Source organism: Thermobia domestica, chromosome 9 (assembly GCF_964235325.1).
Source record: "Thermobia domestica chromosome 9, izTheDome1.hap1.1, whole genome shotgun sequence".
NCBI lineage: Eukaryota > Metazoa > Arthropoda > Insecta > Zygentoma > Lepismatidae > Thermobia > Thermobia domestica.
In genome coordinates, this window is record NC_137462.1 from 139,339,798 (window position 1) to 139,357,625 (window position 17,828).

A 17,828-nucleotide genomic window follows, 5' to 3' on the forward strand; every position below is an offset into this window, starting at 1 on the left:
TATCCGTAAAAACACCCCAGGAGTAAAAATAACAGTTGTGGTTTTTTTCTACAGAAGAAATTACTTGCATTGTGTGCCTGTTAATACAATAATTAGTTATTTATAAAACATGAATAAAATTGCCTCAACCGTTTCTTAGACAACTGTCAAAAAAGAAAACTTACCAGTTTTCGACATTATAAAGAAAAATAACTTATAAACGTGTTGAAGATTGTTATTTCTACATTAATTTACAAAATATAAACAAAATTGTCGGAGTCTTTGTAGAGAAAATCACAAATTTTGATTTGCAGCCTCCAATAAGCTACCTCAATTTTTAGGGGCAGGAGAAAATTCCAAAAACACTCTTAGAAACTCTAGAGAACTTAGAAAATCCTTAAGTTTAAAATTTGGTCTGGATACAGTGGATATAGTGTTTAGACGAGAGTACATAAGTACATCGGAAAGAACAAACGAATAATGGATGATCAACAGAACATAATTCAAAATCACTCTTTAGGTATAAGGACCATAATAATGTAAATTCTTTGATATCTCGAACTCAAATTATTTTAACGAATTCCATACTTTCTTCTCTCCTACTGAAAGTAAAGGTACAGAAAAATAAATTAGTATATGAGAGAATAGGGTCGGACGTACGAAGGTTATGTAGAAACTCGATTGAAATTGCTTTTATGAAAAGTAAGGCGAACAGACTATTGTATAACCTTCCCGAAATTATGCGTTCTTAGTCATATTAAACTGCACAACTTCAGTGCAGTAGCACTATCTTCTGGTGAAGTAACATTTTTTTTCAATATTTGGCAGTAACACCGATTAAATGTAAATATATATTCTAGATGTCTAGATGTCCATTCATTTCTAGATGTCCATTCAGACACACAAAGAACATATCCTCACGTGTCAGTCAGAATTCGCCGATTTTGTATCCTTCCTGACTTCGTTTCTTTTTTTTTTAAATTCATATGTCTTTTGGAACATTCCGCTTAATACAATTACCGTCATTCCACTCGCTATATTTTGTTTATGATGTCATTGAAGAATTACCAAGAAAATTATTAAAAAAAAGTTTGCTGAAAAGAAGGCAAAACAATCTGTTAGTATTTTGAATCATTCGATTACATTTCTTCATCTTGTATTCTATTAAAGAGATTACAACGAATTTGAAATAAACCTTCTTTTACAAATATCTAAGTTGCTCCTTTTTGTGTAGCACATAATGACGCATTCTGGTCTGGGAGAGCTAAGGAAAATATAAGGGTGGCCTGATCTCCTAGTCTCTCCCTGGTTGCAGGCCTGATTCGAGATAATTAGAAAATGATAAAGAAATGATAAAGAATTAGAAATGGAAAATAAACTGTATTTTGTCTCATTGCAGTGATAGAATGTTTATAGATTAAAAAGGGAAAGGAAGAAGATTACTTCAATTGATAAACGATGATAACTGAAACCATGGTTAATGAGGAACTTCGTTGAACTGGAACATCTTAACTTGCGAAGTAAGTTTGTCTGTTAGTCATGGATAATAATAATAATATTAATAATAATAATAATAATAATAATAATAATAATAATAATAATAATAATAATAATAATAATAATAATAATAATAATAATAATAATAATAATTTATTATGGTATAATGAAATGTGAATAAGAAATAAAATGTTAACCATAGACAATAGAACCTTTACAACGAAGCAAACCCTGCTTTCAATCCTAAACTTGACAAGTTAACATTACAAGAAACAAAAAGACTTGAAACTTTGAAATAGGAGTATGGAAAAGATAAAAATGAGAAAATATAAGAATCATTAAAGGAGAAAAGAAAAAGTATTTGAAGTAGTTAGATAGATGAAAAGAATCTATTTATTACACGTACATTGTTCAAGAAGAAATTGTATTTTGAAAGTCGCGATAAATGCACTAATACAAAGATAATAACAACAGAGAGATAAACTAGAATTGACTGACAGTATTAAGAGAGATAATCCTTGAGTCAAGACAAAATGGTTGATTGAAGACCTTAGTGCATAAAAGGTTTTTAATTTGTATAAAAAGTGTTCTGCCAGTGATAATACTTATATGAATAATGGATAGAAAGTATTGTTTTTTTTAAAAAAAAAAAAAAAAAGAAGAAGAAGAATAAAGTCATCAGAAATTTCGTACAGAGTGTTATACTGCACGAGGCAGAAACGAGTATTATATAGTAGAAAAAAGACACCTTCGGAGAATGGACAGATCATAATTTACGAGGGCAATACTTACTGGTATGTCTCAGATCTAATATAGTGTATGAAAGCTAGTCAATGTGCAATAAATGATTTAAGAATAATAGGCGAATAATTATAATCAGTTTCAGCATTTTTAGAGGCAATTCTCATAAGGAAAATGAAGAAAAGGTGCTAAAAAATATACAACAAAGAAAGCAGAAAAGATATTGTTCCTTCAATTATTTTGACAACTGCCCTTTAACCTAATTGAAAACATCATAATATAAACTACGTATCTCCCTCTACTACGTATCTATACTGAGAAAGCAAAAGCTATTGTACTTGACATGAAATATCTGGAAGTCTCTAAATGAAAACATGTTTCTATTTGTAAAGGAAACATCTTTATTGTTGCTAAAACTTCTGTGAACACCAATAAAGACCAGTGGGGTAAACTTTATATTCAGGTGTTCCCAAATCGACCACATTCGGATTTTATTTAGACTGTCCACAAACTACTTTATTTTGGGGGGGTTAAAATTATTTAACTGTTGCCTCACGGAAGTAAATAGTTCACCGGAATAGTAAATAGTTTCCTAACTGTTGTTGTCATAAATTTTCAATGACAGCTGTCTCATATTTGTAGCCGTAAATACAAACAGTTGTGTCTGTAAATCAAGAATATTTTCTTGTTAAAGAAGTTGGTGTAAATTAAACTGCACCTGTATCATTTGCGTCCAGTGAAATCATAAACTATTTGATATTATCATAAGACCTCCCACATGAAAGAACACACAGAAACCATAGAGACTGATAAGTCTGGAATGAAATTCTAAATTTAAAAAATGAAGATGAATTTAGAAACAGTTAAGGGAATAAAGGGAAGAGTGTCCAAAAGGGAAAAAATATAAAAATTATATCAAATTCCAACTGAAATCAATATTTGACACCTCAAATGCTTTCGGAGAGCTCGATTTTACTTTAAAAGAAAACTGTGTGCATCTGAAAATCCTAACTTTACATACAATTCTACATATATTTAAGCAGATTAGTTAAGAATGTGCATATTGCAAATAATAATAATAATAATAATAATAATAATAATAATAATAATAATAATAATAATAATAATAATAATAATAATAATATAAGGATAATGCAGTCCAAAAGGTATTTTAATGTTTACGAGGAAGTAACTTGTTCAAGCATAATGTCCACACGTGATATATTATTAATTTATACAGTATGTTAATACAATACATGTATCTGAAGAAGAATTGTGTTATTATGAAGTAAAAAAAAAAGAATAAAAAGATAAAAGTAACCTAGACTTACTTTATATCTGCAACAACAAAAAGGAAAAGTCTTAATGAATTTCTTATACGACACTTATTAAAAGAAAAAAAGTACAGATACTAACAGTAAAAATAATATGATAGAGTGATAGAGAGTAAGGATAAATTTCTAGAAGTTAGATGAGCGAATTGTGTCCTTTCTCTCTCTCTCTCTCTCTCTCTCTCTCTCTCTCTCTCTATGTATATATATACTTAGAAGGATAGGTGGAAGAAATAGGAGGGGGAGACAGAAAAGATAGAAATGATGTACACTGGAGATGGAAGTGAATTTTTCAATACTTTTCCTCTAAGATGATTTTCTGGAAAGTTTTCCACGTTTTTCACAGAATGTAACTATGGCAACCAACGGGAGGGGATTAAAAGAAATAAAAATAAAAAAGGGAAAAAAAGCATGCGTATATTTCAGTTTGTGCGTTCGTTTTACAGTAGTTTATAATAAATACTATGTGTTATATGAAAGTTGAGAGGAAGGTGGAGTGAAAGATACAAATCCGTGCGTATATGATTTCTCTTTGTCTTTCTTTCTCTTTTTTTACCCTTTCATTCACACTAAAGCTTTCTGAAAAGAAAGATCCCCCCTCCTTCGAGATGGAGAAATAGAAAACTGAAAATATACATGTTACACTGGAACTTCTGACCATTGCTCTTCCATTCGTCTTTGATTTTTTTTTTTTTTTTTTTACATCTCAATACTATCGTTCGCTATCTGTAGTTCACACTATTGACCTTTCTTTATTTCATTCTTTCTCTTTTTTAGCTCTATCTGTGCATTCAATCGCTTTTGTTCCAGTATACTCTACACAAGAGAATTAAATAGCTGGCATTGCTGAAAAACATATTTATCCCCTCTGTGTAACGTACATATTCTGTTCTTCAAAGTATTATTTTGAATGTACAAAATTTTCCAATTGACTATTTCCTTTCTACAAAAAGAATAAAAAGTGAAATAAAATTTCGAAGAAGACATAAATGTCTTTTATTCCTCCTTCAAAGACGACATATGTAAAAGTATTGAATTGTACTACACATACTTGTTCGTTGAGAATACAAATAAAGTGGCGTTCTATTCTTATACAAAATGTGCTCGATTTGACTCTTGAATATAGGGTGATTGTGCTTGACATTCCCTAGCTTTTACAGTTAAGTTAGGGCGATAACTTAAATTAATAAAATGAATGAACATTTTATGTTATTTTCATTCTTACAGAATAAATTGATTTATTTGTTGTTTGTTGGGAAGTGAGTAATGGCAAGAAATGCCATGAATTTAATTCCATGTCGCTTGAGCTATGATTTTTTTATCTGTGTAAACAAAAGAATAAAAGTCAGATTTCAGTATAAATGAAGATGTAAGATCAGATATTAGTTTAGAAGTGAAGATTAAGTGTAACTAAAAGATTGTGATTATAGTAAGAAGAGAATATCGTGTAGAAATACTTCAAATAAATAAATAAAATGGTTTAATCTCCCTTTTCAGCACCGAGGATACATTAGACGTAGATCCACAGACGAATGTGGGATACGAGCCAGGAAGGCCTAAGGTTGAGTCAGCAGTGCCAACTTCTTTATACCTTTTAAATGGCCCGTTTATTTGTACGTGTTTCGTTATCAGATACCCAGACAACGATTTAAGCAAGGTACCCATGCGCAAGGGAGACAAGGCTCACTTCGGGGCAACATGACTCGTTATATCCCAGGTATGCAATATTTCGTTATCACGTTTCCATTTCAAAAGTTAATTTTAGTTCTCTTCATTCTGTTCCATACACACATATTTATAAACTTTTAATCGTTTATCATCGCTTTTCGTAATGTCTATGTTTCTGCACCATGACTTTAATATTCCACAAGAAATGTTTTGTGGATATTTTTCTTAATTATTTTGCTCACAAAATACTTGTGTATAATCACACGTACCCAATGATTCACTTATTTTAATTTGTAATATGCAATGCAATAAATACCAACATATTATTCTCATAATAAAGAAAATAATATCTCCATATGATTCTTCAATTCAATACGTGTATTTCGGAATTTATTGAGTATTGTATTCAATTTGAAGCACATTTACTTAGAGCAATCACTACAACTATTTAACGATTTATTATTCCAGAACATCTGTATTATAATATATAATAATAGATATAAGACCCTCAATATCAATTGTTTTTGCCTAAACCTTGTATTTTATCATATAGTACTACAGCCAGATATGTTCCAGTCCATCATGCATTGTAGACTACAAAAATACTTATAGTAGGGGCGATATGTGATAACATATCTGGGTTTCTTCATCGGGGTTGGTTATCTTTAATTTACGAATCCCTCTAATCAGGTAATATCAAAAATGAGATATCTTTATCAGGAATAAAATATAAGATCATATGTAGTAAACATACGAATACTGAGTTCTATTTCTTCTTCGGAAATGTTTACTTCGAAATATAGTCGAATGATATGCCACTTCTGTCAGTACTACTTTATTTACTTATTTCAGAGGTATTCACCTCACCATGGTTAAGTCGTCGTCAAACTTTCTTACGGTATATTCATTAGTATTGAAGTTACGAATAAAGTGTTAGGCGAAGTAGTTACTAGGACACTCTGTATTATGTCTTATTACAGTTTCATTTTCATTACAATTTCTGTCTATAAGTACTAGTAAACATTCATTACGATTCTCGTTCTTGTTTCCTTTATGTAGCCTTTAATCTTCTCATCTATATATTTGAAAATGTTCTTAATTCTAATCGGAATGTTAATGATGAAGGACGATAAATCCTGCTTATAGTGAATCCTTGTCTTTGAAGGTGTTCTTAAGACCAAACGTGAACTTACGATTATGCTAAGAGACGACCATTAACGATTGAGTAATCAATTAATTTAGCAGCTGCAAGCATAACATCATAATACGTAATGTAATAGCAAGATTGATAGCTACTGTACCAAAGCAAATGTAAGCTGTATGTTCAGTACGTATAGAAGATCGTGTATTGGTCAAGTACTAATTCATTAATTGGTTTAAAGCACTGTTATTACTTCGCACTGTGTTAACTTTCCGGTAGTATGGACGAAAAGAATAAGAAACCTTATAAAATAACAATTAACTAGGAAGGAAGAAAATAATTAGTCTTAGCTCCCTCGTCTTTTTTCCCTACCTGACTCGCTATCGCTTCTCCTTCCCTGTAAGCTTTCATTTTGTTCTCGTTTCGGATGGTTCAGTGAATGTCTGTGTGAATGCTGGCGGGTAGCAGGTGTTTCTTTTGCCAAGAGTAAGATGAATCCTTACCCTTTACTTCGCATGTGCAGTTCATTGCTTGAGATCAACGAATGAAAAAAAAGTGGTATTTTCCGTTACGTCTTCCTTCCCTTAAGCCCTTTCTATGGAACACCTGCTGTTATTATTATTTTTATTCTTATTTTTCTCATTCCAGCACCGAGTCTACATAAGACGTGGATATAGAAGTAAACATAGAATCCAAACCATCCGAGCTCCACCAGAAATCGAAACGAATGTGACGTGCTACACTAATGGTTTGGCCACAAGGGAAGTAAGGCAAAAGAAAGATCTATATAAGAAGAATACAAGGTATTAAAGTTACAGGCATTCGCATGGAAACCAATTCACCCCTGTAATAACCAAAACTATAATTACATTTTATCGATATGGTTTTTCACGTCACGTTTATCTAAAGACATGCTCACATCTACCTATTTACGTGATAATAAAGTAATCATATATGAACTATCGAAAGTCATGAGACAACGGTAGTAAATTAATTGAGGTCGCGGAAACATCACGGAAAACCTGTGGAATGGCACGAAGCATATTCAGTACTATCAGCTGAATGTTTGTGAGTGCAGTGTAACAGCTTGTACTGTGGTGATTGCCGTCTGAGGGGATAGACGGTGCTAAACGTTTTACTGTGGGATAACAATTGGTGCTAGACGAATGGAGGGCATTGGATTTCTGAAGTTGTCTCGACTATAACATGTTCTCACTCCACAGTTTTAAGCGTGGGTCATGAGTACCGCATTGGAGGTATTACGACCCATGAAAGACAGTACAGTGGCAGCCCAATTTTGTTTAATAACTGTGACTGTTGACATTCGGGCAAACAGACGAGCAACAGTGCATGAATTCACAACATTAATCTATGTAGGACAGCCTAGCAATGGGCATCAGAGGGTTTGGGTACAAAACCTCGCGGACCAAAACCTCCCTTGGCCAAAGCCTCGCCCCCTAAAACTTCGCGGCCCAAAATCTCGCCGGGGCGAAACGTCGCCTGGCTAAAATCTCGCCGCCCAAAACCTTGCGGGACAAAATATCGCCAGGCCAAAACCTCGTCTGTCCAAAACCTCGCCGTCCAAAACCTCGCGAGTCAAAATCTCGCTGAACCAAAACCTCGCGGTCCAAAATCTCGCCAGGCCGAAACCTCGCCTTGGCAAAACCTCGCGTCCCAAAATCTCACCATAGCCAAAATCTTTCCTGCCAAACCTTCTCGGTCCTGATCTCTGGACACAGAATCTCTCCTGGTCTAAACTACGCGGGACGTAATCTTGCCTGGAAAGAAATGTCGTCAGTATAAAACCTCGTCACGACGATTTCTTCGATGTAGAATGCTCTATATATTGCTATATGTATATATTTTTTAATAACACATAATTGCATTAAAATAATGAGAAGAAAATATTCTAACGCGTGCTTTGAAAATCTGTATATATAAAAATGAAAATTACTATGTTTGTGACATCATACCTCTTGAGCCGCCCGACCGATCTCGATCAAATATTCAATATAGATAAGACTCGGGCCTGGGATGTCTTTTGTAATTTCACTTTGATGACATAATGAAGTAGAGGGGGAAATATATAAAAATAAATAAAACTTAATAACTCTTGAACGAAGAGACCAAGCTCGATCGAATTTGCCAGACTGATCAGGTTACCACTTGGGATGGTTCTTATCATTTTACTTTGACAGGAAGGCAGAGGGAAAGGAGGAAACATATAGAAAAACATAAAGAATAAATTGGCTGCGTTTATGACTCAATAACTCTTGAACCACCCGACCTGTCTCGATCAAATTTTCAATATAGATAGAGTTTGAGCCTGGGATGGTTTTTATTTTACTTTGGCGGTGACCTTAGGAAATTCTAGAATAATATTTATTAAAGTATGAAATAATATGTGAGTTTTTACGTCCCTCGATTATGTCCTGTAGGTTAAAGGAGACGTAGATGATTAGGATGAAGGAAATGATGGAATGAAGAAAGTTGGAAAAAACGGGAATACCCGAAGAAACCCCCACCCATGATGTTTTGTATATTATTATTATTATTATTATTATTATTATTATTATTATTATTATTATTATATGTAATATGGAATTGCATATTAAGAAGCTCGTTGTGTAAATTTTAAGGAAAGGTTTCATTCCGCAAATTTTTGGCCAAGCGAGATTTTGTCCACACGAGGTTTTGGTCCGGCGAGATTTTAGCTCGCGATGTTTCGGGCGGCGAGGTTTTGGCAACGCGAGGTTTCGGCCTGGCGAGATTTTGTCCCGCGAGGTTTTGGGCGGCGAGGGTTTGTTCACGCGAGATTTTGGGAAGCGAGGTTTTGGCCACGCGAGGTTTTGGCCCGCAAGATTTGTTCGTATCCAGCCTCAGAGATCATAGCATCCCAATTTACTCCTTCATGGGGGTATCACAGCCGCAGACCGACAGATTACCGTTAGTAATAGCTGATCATCGACAGCGGGGACTCCGCCTGGCTTGTTAACACGTGGATTGAGCCTTAATTGATTTTCAAGTGTTTGATCATATGAGCTATGTGTTTAGTTGGTCTCATGAGGCCATAGACCGAAGTGGTCAACGAGATATTCTCCAACCTGGTGGTGACTCCGTAAAGGATAGGGGTATATTTGCATGTCATGATTTGGGTCCTTTGGTCAAATTGAAACATTCATCGCTATATTCAGGTGCTTGGTGACAATCTCAAGACTTTATGGACTTTGTTATCCTACGAACAATGGGATTTTTTCAGGATGGTAACACGACAAAGATAGTTACTGGTTTGAGGGACATTCTGATCACTTTCAACACATTTTTAGCCTCTATATCACCGATCATGAACATTATTGAGTGTATATCACCGAACGAGTCCCTCGTGCTCACGATCCCGAACCCTTCATCTGCAACAATCACCGAATTGTGGATATCAATCGAGGCTGCATGGCTGTACATCTCTCCAACTGACTACCAGCGACATCCCGCATCCCTGTCACATCGAGTTGCTACTTTTCGCTATGCTTGAGGAGGTTATTGGATAGGTATCTCATGACTTTTGACACTTTATTATGAAAGACTAACACGAATGTGGTTAGATTTTTGTATATGTTCTTACGCTACAAGAAAATATTATTATCATATTAAATAGGCCAGATAAACAGTTTCATTGTAAAGGAAACTTATCTTTACAGTTCCTGATAAGAAAACTTGTGTATAAGTGTCACTATTTCCTCGATGGCGTCAAAGGTTAAATATAAACAGACAGCTGTGGTTATAACGGGACCACACAATCGGCCTACGGAACAGTGCTTTTAGTAAATACTGTAGTAATGGATGCCGTGCAATTTATGCAACCAAGATAGTGAAGGTGTATGGAATCAATGAACAGAACAGAATATACAAAGTAATGCGCGTAGGCGCACAATATGATCATCCTACGGAACGGCAGACGTCCGGATGACCATCAGGCCCGCAACTAGGGTTTCTGTCACCCGGGGCAAACACACAATTCGGCGCCCCCCCCTTCCAAGGTTTAGTCGAAAAGTATCACTTATGGATTGCAACTGTAAATAACATTCTTAATGAAACTAGTTATATCGATTTTTAAGTACTTTAACCCTCCAATACGCGCGCGGGCTACCATTGTAGCCCAGCGTTTTCATTTTCCTTGCCGCAAAGTAATTCGAGATGATAACTCAAAGGGTGTCTGTGTACCTTTCTATCAACTATCATTCTGCCTGTTTAGGGTGTGGTCAAACGTAAAATCGAAAGGATCTCATTGTTATTCTGCTTGAAAGTTTCATGGGCTACATCTCTGCCGTGTCATGACAAAACGCTGTAACTTTGGCGGAGCAGTTTTGCGAAAAAGAGCCGTAAAGTTTTCATCAGAAAATGTGATCTGTATCGTGTAGAACCAGTGTATCTTGACTTTGGAAACACGTGGTTACATGTAATGGTACGTAAATGCATGTTGTGTGATTAAATTTGGTGAAAATTGATTGGTTGACCATTATTGCCTAGTTACACTGGTTCTCCACGATACAGATCACATTTTCGGATGAAAACTTTACGGCTCATTTTCGCAAAACTCCTCCGCCAAAGTTACAGCGTTTTGTCACGATACGGCAGATCTGTAGCCCGCGCGACTATTGATGTCACGGGTGTTCCAAAGCGTCAAAGTTTTTTCATTATAGTATAAGGGGAATGAGATTCGATACTCGTTTGTTCCAGTTCAAGAAGACCAACTAATAATAATATTGGGATCCAAACCTTGGATCTCTCTAAAAATCTCCTTTACAACATCATTCAAATGCACAATTAGTAAATTGAAGTAAGAAACTGGCAACAAAACAAGTGTCTTCACTCCTCCACGGTCCTCGAATTCGGGCGTTACACCATCTAGAGATGTTAGCCATATACCCACAGTCGCTGTTACGTCAGCTCCAAGATATATTGGTCAATACCCGTAAAAGAATACAAGGTGGGGCAGCCATGTGAAATTTACGCCAGATAGGTAGTGGGAGACGAAAGTAATGTTTGCCCTCCACTGCTTAGAAGTACCTTACCTTGTGACATACACTTCAACTTGTACACATTTCAACCACTAAAAGAAAAGCATAACTTATTAAACACATCTGATTAGCACTATCTTCACTTTTAGGAAAAATAACAAGAATTGCGGGTAACTCTGTATTAATATTCACTTTCGTTAGATGGAATACATACGATTTAAAACAATGCTAATATTTGCATATTACAATTAACATTTCACTCGAAAATAAACTGGCCCTTGTAAAAGATTTCGGGACGATATGTAAACGCGCACGACGATTCCGGCGAACATACGGAATAAAATTCACTAGTGCACTGTTGAATAAAGATGAGTTTTTGCGTCGTCTTCAATTACAGAACGCACTAAACCTCTTCCATAAGTTTCCTCATGCGAAAATGTCAACTACGACTGTTGAATATGTCTATGTTGCTTAGTAGAAGTCGGCGCTCTCCTTGACATTGCGAATTGTGAGTTTCCATTATATTATTATGTTGTTTTCATTATTCACTGATAGATAAAAAGGTAATGATTTGTTTACTTAGATTTGAGTATTGTGTTGCTCAAATCATCTTATATTATTTTTGGTAGTTAAACACTAAAACTTTACATACTTCAGTGGTCTTCATGAAGACAGAAACTTAGTACATTCAATTCACATGACGGATAGCAGGACACACACACGCTTTTCTTCATGCGTCACATAGTTGCCAGTTAACAGCGCAAGAATACACTAACAAAATAAAATATAGTTCGTAGAAAACATTAAGTTTTTGCTTCATAATATTGCTAATTATATATAATGAATGGTTCATAGGTTAATAGAAATCACATTAAAAACACTGATTATTCCAATAAGTTGTACAATTAACGATTATTGATAAATTTTACATTGTCACGTAAAAATCTGTCATCGTCATGAGGACTTGATGCGTGGGCGTTGATCTCGAGAGTAGCAAAATTCCTCTTCCTAATATGGACTGACGGGAGGAAGCAGGGCTGTCTGGAAAAGTGAGGCACCTTTTGGGTGACAAATTCCTGAGTATTATTCTTCTCCAACTATTAACTGGTTGCGTTTCACTTCCCAGAATTGATGTTGGAATAATACAAGGGTTGATTTAAAAGTTCATGCCAATCCATACCGTTATAATAGTTTGAATGTTGATCAGATGGTCAATGATTTTGCAAAATGCCAATTCTGATGAGAAATGTTTTTAAAACCAATATTTACGATCCAAAATCATTGAGAACATAACAATGCAACAATTTAAAGCTTATTTTTATTTCTGTAAATTTTTCGGTGTAATCCTTTGATGTGGAGAAAAGAAGAAAACTTTCCATCAACAATGAAGCACACAAGAACTCCACACTATATTGTTATGTGTACCTCTCGAACTTGAGCACTTTCTGTACCTTTTGGGCACCTTTCTGTATACTTTCTGTTTCTGTATATATGCACCTCTAAGGTGCACACAAGTGATAGAAAAAACTGATTCGAGCAAAGCATCTCTCTTTACAGTGCATTAACTAGAAAGTTCATTAAATATGAAAGAAGTTGCTTCATAAAATATTAATAAATAGATCAAGATATTTAGATTATTTAATGTATAGTAAATATTATACATTATACACGATTAATGTAAAAAAATGATTGAAATTAACAATAAAGCATAATAAAGCATAAGTTGGACTGATAGATAACAATTCAAAATGCCTCGAAAAGCTCTCAAGCAAAACTAATAGATAAAGCTTCATACAGCCTTCACTCGCAAAATCTCTTGGTAGACGTACAAGAAACAATTAAAGAAACAAGTAAGTTATCTTTTCCGCCACAAAACTGCCCTCTAGGTTAAAAACATTACAGCAATTGCGTAACATTACAGGGGGCGCGTCTGAACTAAACTCAACCACCAGCAAGCAACAAAAATCGGGAACTTTTCGCCCCCGCCCCTATTGATAACAGCGTTTTAAACTTCAGAGCTGTTCTCAATGGAATTATACAAACAAACAGCTCCTTGTGGTAGGAAAAGGAAAGGGGGGCGAATTCTCTGTGGTCGCCCAAGGGAACAAATGCATGCAATATTAGGTTTTTAATGTATGACATTACACCTATTTAGATGAGACTCTCTCTCTCTCTCTCTCTCTCTCTGCGATTTTTAAAACTATTGATATATCTTCTTTCCGGCGCCCCCTCCAACCACGCGCCCGGGGCACGTGCCCCCTCTGCCCCCCCCCCTAGTTGCGGCCCTGATGACCATAATGGAGCATACAGCGTCGTCCAAAAACAATACTAAACCACTGTAATGGTTATGACCACTTGTCTTCTACTGAACACTGGATAGTAGACCACATGGATATCCTTCGGTTTTCATCGACCTAGAATCATAATCGCAGTGAATACTATTAATGTAGTACTGAGCTCCATATAGTCGTGCTTATAGACGACTCCTTCGGGCTATCCTAAACGACCATATTGCTGTTATGCACTATCGCGGGGAGCGCAATATGCCGTATTGTTGATGCGATGGTGTAATTCTCACCTGGTGTAAGACACGATCTTGTGACGACAGGTCATGGATTGGATACTTTACTTTATAATTGTCAACTGTGTAAAATACTGAGTGGCCCTCAGACATCTGCACAAACGAAAAACGTTTTCCTGGGAACCCAAGAAGAGTATACGGTATTTTGCATTGAGTTCGTCAAGGAGTACACACCTCGTAGGTACCAAGTGCCTTTAAGTGGCAATCTAGAGGTAGAATATAGCTAGTGAGATCAAACAAATTTGTTAGTGGAGTTAAGAGAACCTACTGCTAGTGGAGCCAAGTTGAACATATGGCAGAAAAAACTGCAACCATTACAAATAGAAAAATAAATTGAACAAAGTACGAAACAACCTTTTTGTAATGATAAGAACCCCTAGTTTCTTATATTTTTAATGAATGAATTACATTTTTCTCGAATTACAATTTTATATAAATGTTTCTTTAATCATAATATTTATTTCCTTTACCCTACTGATCCTATTGATTGCGTTAGACAGAATAGTGTGTTATAATACCTGTGTAAACACTGGGGTAGATGTTACAATCGTATTGACAAGAATATAAGAGTCACAATCTCGGCTCCAACAAGATATTAAGGGCTGTCTCACCAGCAATTCCCTACTTGAAGAAAAAGTCTAGACACAGAGATCATACAATTCCTTCAGATAACACCGGATGACATGTTTCACCAGGACAATGAACCCTCCACTTTAAGGAAAGTGTGCAAGTCTCCTTCGACGAAGCAAAGGTACCGTGCCACACTAGCCAGCATGATCGTCTAACATTGTACACTCATGTCCAAAATGATTGTCGCATATTTACAAGTGTCTTCTTGTAAGAATATAATTTGATAATAATTTGAAAGGTTATTTTAATACTGATACTATGTGTATAATCGGGAAATGTAAATTTGTGGTAAATTTTATTAGAAAAGAATTATAAATACGAAAATAAGAATGAGTAAAACAAAATGTTGCTAAATGGATAAGGAAGTTTTATTTTCTTATTTACTGCTCTTTTGACAAGAAATTTGCCACATATATGTCTTTGCGGATTATACACATATTAACGTTATTAAAAAATACCGGCAGAATTTTTTGTCAAATTATATTTCTACAACAACACATTTATAGACATGCGACAATAATTTTGGACATGAATGTACATAGAATAATAAGGGATATCCCTGGTAATCACTGTTCTCCTACATACAGTATCAATGTGTTTTGGACTCGCACACAAACTGCATAAGAGGTAATTCTTCAGAAACACGTTAAGCTCCTCTTTGGTTCGATGACCTGGCGAACAGAGGATCTCTGATTGAAGTACGTGAGCTTCACGTCATACTGATTTATCAAAGTTAGAGATGTTATACAGATCTAAAGTTGTAATCATTTCTCTATAGTTACGTAGGAAATAATCTGTAGATTAAATTCCATTACATTCATATGTATAGTTTTGTTTGCAATTTTCACTTAAAGGAATATATTTCGCTGAATATTTAATGATTCTTAGAAATTCTCCTTGTCGCAATTTTATTTGACAAGCCGGGCCACGCGTTATTTTTATTTATTAGAATATACAACATTTCTGGTGTCTAAGGTTTGATACCATCATTTATGATACAAATGATGATACTGTCATTGTCATCATATTATTATTATCATAAGTATTATCGTCATCATTGGTAGGACACTTTGCTAAACTTAGTCTCCTCAATTTGATACAAGTCAATTCGATTTGTCTTCTCAATTCCGTTAATTAACATATATCATTTCCGATCTTCTCTTTCCCTTCCGCTAATAATTCTACCACATCTGTCATATTCCTAAAAAGATATTCTTTAACAGAGATAGAGGTACATTAAGGCAATGAAGGTGAGTCTTTTCAAATATTAATAGTCAGATTAAAATTTGTGTTGATAATCATTGATATTCTGTTCATTAATATACAATTTATTAAATTCACACTAATGGCATTATAAGATTGTAATATTATTAGGATTACATTAGTAGACCTTATAAGTTTGTAATGTTATCAGGATCATGCTAGCGTGCATTATAAGATTGTAATATTAGTCCGTCTGTCCGTTGCTCCACACGATAACGAACGAAAGCAAATTTCGGATTTCAGGTTTTATTTGCAATAGATAGCTAGAACGAATATCTCTCTTTTAGTTTGTTCATGGAGTCAATCCTTTAATATTACCATGGTAATGGTGACTTTACCTATTGCTATTTATATTTCATGTATAGAATACTGACCACGTCAATTACAACATAGATACTTCATTCATAAATATAAGTTTCGCGAGATCCTCTTTACTGTCTTTAACAGAGTTTATTTTATAAAGTGTTTTATAGACTTCAAGCAATCAATAACTATACAAGTTTAGCCCCTGTAACAGCACATAAAGGCAATCTCTTAGCATGCCGTTTCTTATGCACACAATAATGGACAGGGGCATTATCTTTTCCCTCATTGCTCTCGGAAGGAGAAATTATTCAGAGTAATACATATAATCCTAAACGCAATGACGATCGCAGACTAACCTAAGTCTTGCCGTTGTAAGACAAGAGCGACAGTCGCAGTACGAACTATGTGGAACACAAACAAATCAGAAAGAGTTATAAGAAAAACAGCAGTCAAATTCAGCAACTTTTAAATGCTGATAGGAAAGAATCAAAATAATAAAAAAAAAAAAAACGAGAAATTGTTATGTAGAGTTTCAATACACAAGTTAAATGCTATTGCCTTCTTTCATTGTTCAAATGAAATGTTAGAATAGCTATTTCTTTGAGAGCATATCAAAGTGTACTTTATTGTATGCTGTTCTGTGACATAAATTTTTGTAATAACACATTGTTGTTCTTTTTTGCAAGCGAAGTGAATATCTTAGAGATTGTGTTTGATTTGTTGAATTTTACAGGTAATACACATCTGTTCCTGCTTGTTTATTTAAATCAATAATACCCAGGATAGTAAATGAGCCCTCTCATTTGAAATAGCTCACATGAGCGCGCTTGTTTTTTTTTTTTTTTTTTTTTTTTTGTGAGACTTTATCATGAGCTAACTCGTTTCCAAAATGTGACAGTGAGTTGAGTTTAACTAGAAAGTGAGTTTGACCGTAAAACCGCGCTCAATTTCACACTCAACATCGGATATTATAACTTTCACAAAATAATGTAATCATTCATTTGTACATTTACTGTTGATCGATCTCTGAGAGGAAATTTTAATTACTTATTTGTGATTAAACAAATGATGCAGGTCACTGAGGTTAGCACCAGAAAGAGCTTGAGGCAACTGGAAGTGAATCTAATTTCAAGTGATGTTTCTTTAGTTGGTGGAATTTATCATATATTTTTTAAATGTTTGTTCAAAGTTATAACACGATAGTTGTGTTAGAATTAAATACAGTGAAAATATTTTGCCTTATGTATAATTGGTAGGTTATTTTACTTTTAAAGAAACCTACAGAAATCTACAGGTTTTGTGGGGGGGGGGGTCATCTCTGTATCAAAAAACTCATCTCGCTATATTAAAAAAAATAATTATTTCTTAAATTTCTCCATGTAATAACAAAATATAGGGAATAGGACCTGATGCTTGACATTTTTCTTTTTTATTCATTTAAAATTTGAAAGGAAATGAAATGAAACCGTGGGAATTTTACGTCCCACGATTATGCCGGCTGGGCTAAAGGAGAAGGTGATGATGAGAAATGAATGAAATGGTGGAATGAAGAAAGTGGGGGAAACATAAGAACCTCGAGGAAACCTATGCAGACAGTGTTTGTACTCTACAAACTTCACTTGGCGCGAGCTGGCATCGTACCACGGACCCCATGCACCAGAAGTGAACGCTCTACC